This window comes from Saccopteryx bilineata, chromosome 4 (assembly GCF_036850765.1).
Source record: "Saccopteryx bilineata isolate mSacBil1 chromosome 4, mSacBil1_pri_phased_curated, whole genome shotgun sequence".
Lineage (NCBI taxonomy): Eukaryota > Metazoa > Chordata > Mammalia > Chiroptera > Emballonuridae > Saccopteryx > Saccopteryx bilineata.
The window spans coordinates 157876758-157887491 of NC_089493.1; the positions used below are offsets into that span (position 1 = coordinate 157876758).

At 36.7% G+C, this 10734-nt stretch overlaps 1 non-coding gene across 1 annotated transcript; it reads right to left on the reverse strand.

Annotated features, from left to right (window-relative positions):
• Positions 1-2010: 2010 nt before the first annotated feature.
• TRNAV-AAC (transfer RNA valine (anticodon AAC)) lies at positions 2011-2086 on the reverse strand. The gene has a single exon. It is a non-coding gene; the product is annotated as a tRNA-Val (tRNA).
• Positions 2087-10734: the final 8648 nt, after the last annotated feature.

Genomic DNA, 10734 nt, shown 5'->3' on the forward strand with positions numbered 1-10734 from the left:
TTGCTAAAAGCAATTTACATGCCCTTCCTCTAGCTCTTTGTTTGATTCAGATGTTGGTTGATTTCGCTTGTGTGTGATGGGGGTATTCCTGTTTATGCCTTGAGAGAGTTCCTGTTTTTGACTCAGATGTGTAACTTTGTATCAGGAACTTCCTTAATTTGCATATAGCTATATAATAAAGCAAACTGGGGCTATGGGGTGCTCAGATATTGCCATCAGCATTGAAGAAGCCTCCCGATTTCATCCTTTTTTCTTAATGAGTCTGTTTTCTTAATTTCCCATCATTCTCCCTCAAGACCCAGAATTACTAGCTGCGCTGGTCCGCAACAGAGATGGGAGGTTGGGGGGGCATAGAGGACCAGATATATAGTGATGGACAATGGTTTTGCTTCGGTGGTGGGTACACAAAGCAATATACAAATCATACATCATAGAATTGTACACTTGAAACTTATATAATCTTATTAATCAATCTTGTCCCAATAAATTTAATTTCAATAAAGGAAAAAATAAATCAGAGCTTGAAATTACCTGTGGTAAAATGTTATAAAGTAGACAAAACTTATACCACTGTAAGTCATGCTAAAATCCAAGAGCTGCAGAAAATCGGGCACCAAGAAGACACACTTACAGGTCTAACAGAAAAACTATCTTTATAAATGCATTTTCAGTTATTCAGGGAAACACACTATTTCAAACAAAATGGAACTACTTGGAAATTTGATTGTGTTCCTAAATCTCTCCCCCAGAGACAGACAGAAGGAATCAAATCCTGTACCCACAACAGCCATTTAGTATTTGAGGATAGGGTACTGTCCCCATGGGAGCGAATCTCAAGGAAATAAAGTCACAGTCATGCCCAGTGCACTGAGAGGGAATGAGGACCAACAGGTGGGGTGGCCTGTGAGAGTGGTCTCAATGTTGCTGAGGTTCGACAGAGGGATCTTCCTCTTCCAACATTCAGATCAGCCCAGAGGCCTGAAGCAGCAGCACCCTGACCATGATGCAGGGCACAGTATCAGGTCACGCCACCTGTTCCTCCTGCCTGCCTGTCTCTCACCCTGCCTTCCTTATTTTTTTTTCCTCACTTAAAGGGAATCACACTACACATTTTGCTCAGTCACTTGCTTTCTTTTTCACTTAACAATATCTCATGGGCGTCTTTCCACATGAGTACAATCACCTTTTAAAATTCTTTTTGGATTTTTCAATTACAGTTAACATTCAATATTATATTTGTTTCAGGCATACAGCATAGTGGTTATACTTTTATACAATTTATGAAGTAATTCCCCAGTGAGTGTTGTATCAACCTGACATCATGCGTAATTATTAACTATATTCCTTAAGCTATACATCCCCTCACTGTACTGCAACTACCAATTTGTACTTTTTTTATTATTAATTGATTTTAGAGAAAGAGTAAGAAAGAGACAGAGAAAAACATCAATTTGTTGTTCTACTTATTTATGCATTCATTGGATGATTCATTGGTTGCGGGATCGAACTTGCAACCTTGACATATTGGGATATCACTGTAACCAACTGAGCTACGGTACATCTAGGGACCAATTTGTACTTCTGAAACCCTCCACCTTTTTCACCCAGACCCCAAACTTCCTTCCATCTGTCAATTATCAGTATTTTTCTCTGTATCTATGAGTGGTTTTTTATTTATTTATTTATTTTTATTTTTATTTTTTCATTTTTCTGAAGCTGGAAACAGGGAGAGACAGTCAGACAGACTCCCACATGCGCCCAACCGGGATCCACCCGGCACGCCCACCATGGGGCGACGCTCTGCCCACCAGGGGGCGATGCTCTGCCCATCCTGGGCGTCGCCATGTTGCGACCAGAGCCACTCTAGCGCCTGAGGCAGAGGCCACAGAGCCATCCCCAGCGCCCGGGCCATATTTGCTCCAATGGAGCCTTGGCTGCGGGAGAGGAAGGGAGAGACAGAGAGGAAAGCACGGCGGAGGGGTGGAGAAGCAAATGGGCGCTTCTCCTGTGTGCCCTGGCCGGGAATCAAACCCGGGTCTTCCGCACGTTAGGCCGACGCTCTACCGCTGAGCCAACCGGCCAGGGCTATGAGTGTTTTATTTGTTCATTTATTTTGTTTCTTAGACTCCACATATAAGTGAAATCATATGATATTCATCTTTCTCTGTCTGACTTATTTCACTTAGCCTCTAGGTCCATCTATGTTGTTTCAAATGTTAAGATTTTATTCCTTTTATGGACAGGTAATACTCTAATTGAATACCTTATCCAGTCATCTTTTGATTGGAGCACTTAATCCATTTACACTTAAAATAATTATTGATAGGCATGTATTGTTATTTTATTGTTTTCTGATTGTTTTTGTAGTTCTCTGTCACTTTCTTAGTCTCTTGCTTTCTTCTCTTGTATGTTGATGATTTTCTGCAGTGTTGTGTTTGGAGTCTTTTCTATTTATTTTTCTGTATATCTGTTGTAGATTTTTGGTCAAGTGCTTCATATATGCCAAGCTATGTCTAAGCAGTCTATTTAAGTTGATGGTCACTTAAGTTCAAACACATTCTAAAATCATTCCATTTCTACTCAACCCTTTGACATTTATTTTTTGTCATTCGTTTTTACTTGTTTTGTGTGAATCTCTTAATTTATTGTTGTATTTACACATGATCTATCTCAGTGTTTCCCAACGTGGGGCCCACGCCCCACAGGGGGGCAATTTGATAGTTAAGGGGGGCAATTAGAAAATGGACTCGACACGACTTTAACTCTTTCGCCCCGGGCCATTTAAATGCAATGCTAGATATTGGTGCCAAATTTAACAAAAAATGCAATTCTTAAATAATTGCGGTAAATAATTATTAAGTATAATTTTGTTTGACGAGACCAAAATATCAACTGGGTGATAGGCGCCGTCAAGTAAACTTCGTCCTGGGTTTACCGCAGAGCGTGTCATCTGCCGCAGGGAACCCGGACATTTTAAAAACTCGCTAAACAATGCAGTTATTCTCACCTAATTGGCCCATCGCAACTTCTGTAGTGTTTCACATCATTCAGTTGGTGTTAATTTGAAATAAGTGTCAGTCAAAACTGTTGTAAAAGCTCATTGATTTAATAAATATACATATATATTGTATAGATATAATTGGTAAGTATTTTATTTTATTTTTTATTTATTTATTTTTTTTGTATTTTTCTGAAGCTAGAAACCGGGAGAGACATTCAGACAGACTCCCGCATGTGCCCGACCGGGATCCACCCAGCACGCCCACCAGGGGGCGATGCTCTGCCCCTCCAAGGCGTCACTCTGCCATGACCAGAGCCACTCTAGTGCCTGGGGCAGAGGCCAAGGAGCCATCCCCAGCGCCCGGGCCATCTTTGCTCCAATGGAGTCTTGGCTGTGGGAGGGGAAGAGAGAGACAGAGAGGAAGGAGAGGGGAGGGGTGGAGAAGCAAATGGGCACTTCTTCTGTGTGCCCTGGCCGAGAATTGAACCCAGGACTTCTACATGCCAGGCCGATGCTGTACCACTGAGCCAACCGGCCAGGGTGATTTTATTTTTATCAATATTAAACTCTTTATTAAGTACTTCTTGCATCGGGGCTAGAAAGCAATAATATTTTATAAATATTATTGGGGCTATAATAGTGCGTGCACGACAATTTTAATTTTAGAAGCATAACTTTCCAGAAAATTTTGTCAAGTGGAAAAAATATAGATACCTTTTGATTTGCGGTGGTAGTGTAGTAAATGTGTTATATACATTTAAATAAATATGAATTTTTAGTATACGTTTACTCTATGTCACATTGAATATATTTTAACACATATTTTAATATTAGTTTTTAATTGATCTTATTTTTATTTCTTATAGCCCATAATAAAATGAGTGGTGCAAGCAAGAAAAAAACTCATCAATATTCGGAGGAATATTTAAAATTTGGGTTCAAACCTGCTGTTCACGATGAGCGGATTCCTTTTTGTCTTTTATGCCAGCAATGCTTGACCAACGAATCAATGAAATGAGATCATCTTGAGGCGCATTTGAAGGCGAAACATAGTGCTCATATTAATTCAGATTTGAGTTACTTTAAAACTTTAGAGAAAAATTTTGAAAAAAGAACAACATTAAAGTCTCTATTTACTGCTCATACTTCAATAATCGTGTTCTTGAGGCTAGTTATCAAATTTCTTTATTCATCGCTAAAACTGGAGAAAATCACACTATAGGAGAGAATTTAATAAAATCATCAATATCAGCATTTCTTAAAACGATTCTTGAAAAAGATGACAAAGATGTAAAAGCTATGCCACTCAGTGACAATACTGTTAGAAGAATAGACGAAATGAGTGAGGATGTTGAAAAACAACTTATTGAAAAGCTGAAAACAAGAAAATTCTCCTTGCAAATGGATGACTCAACTTTGAGAGACAGTGAGGCAGTATTGATAACTTATGTAAGATATATTGATAAAGGACATTTTACTGAAGAAATGTTGTTCTGTAAAAGATTAGAAAGCACCACTACCTCCAAAGATATATATAATAAGCTAAAAAAACTACTTAGATGTCAATGATATACCAATGAAAAATATAACATCTTGTGCTGCAGATGGTGCTCCCAATATGATGGGCAAGAAAAATGGCTGTTTAAAATTGATGAAAGATGCGAATCCAGAAATGATTCTTGTGCATTGTGTTATTCATAGGGAAAACTTGGTAGCTGAAAACATCTCGCCTGTTCTGAATGAAGTATTACATACAGTAATAAAGTGTGTTAATGCTATTAAAGCTAGTGCCAAATGTGAGCGTCTTTTCAAGCTATTTTGTGAAGAACAAAATGAAGACCATGTGAGACTTTTACTTCATACTGAAGTAAGATGGCTATCTAAAGGAAACTGTTTGAAAAGATTTATGGAACTGTTTGATACTCTTAGTGATTTTTTAAGCGACAAACCTGAAATGAAGTATTTGTTAACAATAGATGGTAAAGCATTTGTGAGTTATTTAGCCGATATCTTTGAAAAACTAAATATATTAAATAAGCAACTTCAAGGAACAAATAAAACTCTTGTCGATGCAAAAGCAAAGATATTTGGTTTCATTACCAATATTGAGTTATGTCAGAAACATATTAACAACAAAAACTTTAAACAATTTCATTGGCTCCAAAAATGTGAAGTAACTGATACCGCTTTACTTGTTATTGTCAATCATTTGAATATTCTATCGGCTGATTTAAAAGAAAGATTTGCCTGACCTGTGGTGGCGCAGTGGGTAAAGCGTCAACCTGGAAACACTGAGGTTGCCGGTTCAAAGCCCTGGGCTTGCCTGGTCAAGGTACGAATGGGAGTTGATGCTTCCAGCTCCTCCCCCCTTCTCTCTCTCTGTCTCTCTCTCCTCTCTAAAAGTGAATAAATAAAAAAATTAAAAAAAATAAAAAATAAAAAAATAAAAGAAAGATTTTCTGATTTAAAACAAATTGATTTCCCAACATGGATGATGCAGCCAATGTTAGTGGATTTGTCTGATATATCAAATATGCAGTATCAAGAAGAACTCGCAGAATTGCAAAATGATGAGTCAGTTAAAGCTTTATTTAATATCAAAGGAGTGATGGCATGGCTTGGTGAGGAAACAGAAATCAAATACCCAAATTCAACCAAATGTGCAAGAAAACTATTGCTACCGTTTCCATCTTCATTTTTAGCTGAATGTGGATTTAGTGCTATAAATGATTTACTGGTAAAAAAAAAGAAATCGGCTGGATATAACACAACGTGGAGACTTGAGACTAAAGCTAACCAAATTGGAACTTAATATAAAATCTCTGTGCAGCAAGCATCAAGTGCAAGGATCACACTAAATTAAAATAATAAACTAATATAGAAAAATCTGTATTAAAATTATTTGGAATTTAAATTTCTGTTTTTCATTATATGTTTTGAAATTTTATTTACTGTGTTTTGTTAACAATTTCATAGTGATTTCTTCCTAGAACCTATCATTTATGTTTATTAAGTGAACAAATCAATTTTTTAATGTTAAAAATTATGTATGTCACATAGGGGGGACATAAAAATTTTAGAAAGGTTAAGGTGGGGCATGGCACAAAAAAGGTTGGGAAACACTGACCTATCTACTTTTGTCTTGTGATCTTTGTACTAGCTTTGGTGTTGGTTGGTTCACTACTTTGGTTATATGTTTGCCTTTGTCACTGAGAATTATTTTCTTTGCAATATTCCCTTATTCATATTTTTAATTTTTTTCTACTTCTTCTTTTAAAAAGTCCCTATAACATTTCTTTTAATACTGGTTTGATGGTGATGAACTGCTTCAGGCTTTTCTTGTCTAAAAAACTCTTTCTTTCTCCTTCAATTCTAAATAATAGTCTTGTTGTATAAAGTGATCTTGATTGCAGATTTTTGCTTTTCATCACTTTAATTTTGAGTATTTTGAGCTAATCCCTTCTGGCCTGCAGAGTTTCTATTGAGAAATTAGCTGACAGTCCTTTGGAAGCTCCGTTGAAGGTAACCAACTGCTTTCAAGATTTTCTCTTTGGCATTTTAATTATGATGTGTCGTGGTGTGGGCCTCTTTGGATTCAACTTGTTTGGGACTCTGTCTGCTTCCTGGACTTGGATGTCTATTTTCTTCACCAGGTTAGGAAAGTTTTTGGTCATTGTTTCTTCAAATAGGCCTTTGATCCCCTGCGCTCTCTCTTTTCCTTCTGATACCTCTATGATGTGAACATTTTTATACTTGATGTTGTCCCAGAGGTCCCTTAAACTATCCTCATTTTTAAAATTCTTTTTGCTGTTCTGATTTGGCATTTTCTGCTACTTTGTTTTCTAAGTTACTGATTTGATCTTCTGCTTGATGTCATCTGCTATTGATTCCCTGTGATGTAGCCTTCATTTCAGTTAGTGTAGTCTTCATTTCTGACTGGTTCATTTTTATGTTTCCTATCTCTTTAAGTTCTCACTGAGTTAATCTATTCTTCCCCTAAGTTCATTGGGCATCCTTATAAATTGTATTTTAAACACTGTATCTGGTAGATTGCTTGTCTCTGTTTTGTTTAGTTCTTTTTCTGGAGTTTTATCCTGTTTTTTCCTTTTAAGACATAGTTTTTGCCCCCTCATTTTGGCAGCCTTTCTGTGTTGGTTTTTTATGTATTAGGTAGATGTGCAACATGTTTCAGTCTTGGAGGAGTGGCCTTATGTAGTAGATGTTTTCTAGGGCTTAGTGGTACAGTCTCCCTGTTCACCTGAACCTGGTGCTCCAGGGATGTCCCTTCTCTTGTAGTTGAGTCTTAATTGCTGTTGGCACTGACCTTCAGGATGACTGCTTGTGAGGACTGGCTGTGACTTTAGTGGGAAAGCGGTTGTGCAGGAGCTGACCCTTTGAGTGTGTCACTGTGGCACTAATTGGGTGGTGCATTTGTATGGTCTGAAGCCAGCCATAGGGTATGTTGGCTCTGGGGCCTACTGGAAGGGGCTCAGAGCTGGCCAAGGTCAGCTGCTGCCTCTATCCCACCAAGGTTCACTTGCAGGAAGTACAAAGTGATCTGCAGTTGGTTGCTGAATGGGTTTGAAGGCACCTGAATGAGGCTATGCTACAAACTGAGGCTGACTGCCACTAGTTTGGGTTTGGTGCTGCTTAGCAAGAGGTATAAGGCATGCCATGCCAGCTGCTGCTTGTTTGGTGTTTGTGAATCTTTGAAAATTTTTGGAAAAAATCCTCGGCATGGGCCCAGACCAGCCACTTGTATGGATTAGCCTCTGAAAGAAGTTTGGGCCAGGCATGTGAACTCAGTGTGGCAGAGACTCAATCACTGAATAGGCCAAGAGCAGAATCACCTTTTAGTGGCTTTCTGGCATTCCATATGGCATAGCTTTGTTAATTCATTTAACCAAATCTTTCTTGGGGCTTTCTCACTCACAATTGTGGAATGACATATACACATTGTAACTCAGAGGCACAGAAAAATGTCCTAATCCATAATTGAATGAAATTACTCTCAGACACTATCTCCCATTTCCACAAAATGGTGTAAACATACTGACCTGTGCCTACACATTTGTTCAGCCATTCTTAGATCGACTCTCAGAGCTTCCCAAGCTAATTCAGGCTCCTTTGAGTGAACACTTGATCTGAATGAAACAAAGAGTAAGAGAAAGGGCATGTAAATTGCTTCCAGCAACTTAAGCAAGCAAGTGAAGTAGGTGCAAATACTCAGCATCATAACTAATATGGAGGTGGGGGGGAGAACTTAGCCTTTTGCTAAGCCATGAATTTACAAAGGCTTTTTGCCACTTGCAGTCTACAACATATCCTCCTTATCTTTTTTATTTTTATTTTGAGTGTAGTTTTTCATTTCTTGTTATAATTTTGTTTAGTTTTGGTATCAGGGTAATAATAAACTCATAAAATGAGTTGAAAAGTATTTCCTTATCTCCTATATTTTTGAATAGTTTGTGGACAATCAGTATTAATTTTTCTTTAAATGTTTAATTGATTTAGTAGAGAAGCCAATTTGGCCTGGGTTTTTTCTTTGTAGGTAGTTTTTAGATTCCTAATCCAATCTCTTTACTTATAGTAAAGAAATCTAGTCAAATTATCTATTACTTCTTGAGTCAGTTTTTGTAAGTTTGTGTCTTTCTAGGAATTTGTACGTTTCCTCTCAGGTATCTAATTTAATGGGCTACAATTGTTCATAGTATTCCTTTATAATTCTTTTTATTTTTGTAAGGTCAGTGGTAATGTCCCTTTTAACATTTTTCTGATGCTACTAATTTACATTGCCTCTCTCTTTTTCTTTTATTGGTCAGTCTAGCTAAAGGTTTGCAATATTGTTGATCTTTTCAAAGGATCAATTTTTTGTTTCACTAATTTTTCTATTGTTTTCTTTTCTCAATTTCATTAATTTCCACCTTGAATTTTTTGTTTTAAATTTATTTATTAATTTTAGAGAGAGGATGGGATACACAGAGAGAGAAAGAGAGAGAAAGAGGGAGAAACATCAATCTTCTTCTGTATGTGCCCTGACTGGAGATCTAATTAACAACTTCGGCATATCAGAGAGCCCAAGTGAACCACTTAACTTCACACCTTAAGGAACTAGAAAAAGAAGAACAAAGACAACCCAAAACCAGCCGAAGAAAGGAAATAATAAAAATCAGAAGAGAAATAAATGAAATAGAGAACAGAAAAACTATAGAAAAAATTAATAAAACAAGGAGCTGGTTCTTTGAAAAGATCAACAAAATTGACAAACCCTTGGCAAGACTCACCAAGGAAAAAAAAGAAAGGACTCATAAACAAAATCCAAAATGAAAGAGGAGAAATTACCACAGACATCCTAGATTTACAAAGAATTATTGTAGAATACTACGAAAAACTATATGTCACCAAATTTAACAATCTAGAAGAAATGGATAAATTCCTAGAACAATACAACCTTCCTAGACTGAGTCATGAAGAAACAGAAAGCCTAAACAGACCAATTAGCAGGGAGGAAATAGAAAAAAACTATTAAAAACCTCCCCCAAAATAAAAGTCCAGGCCCAGACGGTTACACTACTGAATTCTATCAAACATTCAAAGAAGACTTGGTTCCTATTCTACTGAAAGTCTTCCAAAAAATTGAAGAAGAAGCAATACTGCCAAACACATTTTATGAGGCCAACATAACCCTCATACCAAAACCTGGCAAGGATGGCACAAAAAAAGAAAACTACAGACCAATATCTCTAATGAATACAGATACTAAAATACTAAACAAAATACTGGCAAATCGAATACAACAACATATTAAAAAAATAATACATCATGATCAAGTGGGATTCATTCTAGAATCTCAAGGATGGGTCAACATACGTAAAACGGTTAACGTAATACACCATATCAACAAAACAAAGAGCAAAAACCACATGATCTTATCAATAGATGCAGAAAAGGCATTTGATAAAATACAACACAACTTTATGTTTAAGACACTCAAGAAAATGGGTATAGAAGGAAAATATCTCAACAGGATAAAGGCCATATATGATAAACCATCAGCCAACATCATATTAAATGGCATAAAACTGAGGACTTTCCACCTTAAATCAGAAACAAGATAGGGTTGTCCACTCTCTCCACTCTTATTTAACGTGGTGCTAGAAGTTCTGGCCAGAGCAATCAGACAAAAAAAAGAAATAAAAGGCATCCATATCGGAAAAGAAGAAGTAAAGGTATCACTTTTTGCAGATGATATGATCCTATACATTGAAATCCCCAAAGACTCCACAAAAAGATTACTAGAAACAATAAACCAATACAGTAAGGTCGCAGGATACAAAATTAACATACAAAAGTCCATAGCCTTTCTATATGCCAACAATGAAATATTAGAAAACGAACTTAAAAAAATAATCCCCTTCACGATTGCAACAAAAAAATAAAATACCTAGGAATAAACATAACAAAGAAGGTAAAGGACCTATATAACGAAAACTACAAAGCATTGTTAAGGGAAATCGAAAAAGATACAATGAGATGGAAAAATATTCCTTGTTCGTGGATAGGAAGAATAAATATAATCAAAATGGCCATATTACCCAAAGCAATTTATAAATTTAATGCAATTCCCATCAAAATTCCTATGACATTCTTTAAAGAAATGGAACAAAAAATCATCAGATTTATATGGAACTATAAAAAACCCCGAATAGCCAAAGCAATCCTAAGGAAAAAGA